Source organism: Apodemus sylvaticus, chromosome 1, assembly GCF_947179515.1.
Source record: "Apodemus sylvaticus chromosome 1, mApoSyl1.1, whole genome shotgun sequence".
Lineage (NCBI taxonomy): Eukaryota > Metazoa > Chordata > Mammalia > Rodentia > Muridae > Apodemus > Apodemus sylvaticus.
In genome coordinates this window covers 111,871,239-111,871,919 of record NC_067472.1, presented here as the reverse complement: position 1 = coordinate 111,871,919, position 681 = coordinate 111,871,239, and the positions used below count along the sequence as shown (strand labels likewise).

General features: G+C 34.4%; 1 pseudogene; it reads left to right on the top strand.

Moving 5' to 3' along the window:
* Positions 1 to 222: 222 nt before the first annotated feature.
* Positions 223 to 373, top strand: LOC127676787 (uncharacterized; annotated as a pseudogene).
* The last annotated feature ends 308 nt before the right edge of the window (positions 374 to 681 follow it).

The following is a 681-nucleotide window of genomic DNA, read 5'->3' as shown; positions in this document are numbered from 1 at the left end:
CATCGACTTGTTGGTGTTCAGAAATTTTTACATGGTATCAGGTTTGAGAATTAAATATTTTCCAAATAAAGACAAATTGAGCTTACTATATTTATATATTTAGATATATGACAGAATAGTTTGACATTACATATACCAAAATGCTTACTCTAGTCAAATCAATGTCAAGTCAGTTTACATAATTTACTTCTAATATGTGTAGGAAACATAGTTAAAAATCTCAGCTTTGCTCAGTGGCAATATCGTAGCCAATGAGGTTTATCCGAGGTGCGATTATTGCTAATTGAAAACTTTTCCCAAAAATCTCTCACAATGCATTTGCACCAGGGAGCTCAGAACCTCCACGGCCATAGAAAACATTGACTCAACAGTCAAAGAAAATGCAAAATGCATAAAGCTGGTAACCCAAAACATCCAGGAATTCTAGGACACAATGAGAAGACCAAACCTAAGGATTATAGGTGTAGATGAGAGCAAGGATTTACATCTTAAAAGCTCAGTAAATATCTTCAACAAAATTGTAGAAGAAAACTTCCCTAACCTAGAGAAAGGGAACATACAAGAAGCCTTCAGAGCTCCAAACAGACTAGACCAGAACAGAAAGTCCTCCCAGCAATAATAATCAAAACACCAAATTCACTAAACAAAGAAAGAATATTAAAAGCAGTAAGGGAAAAAGAA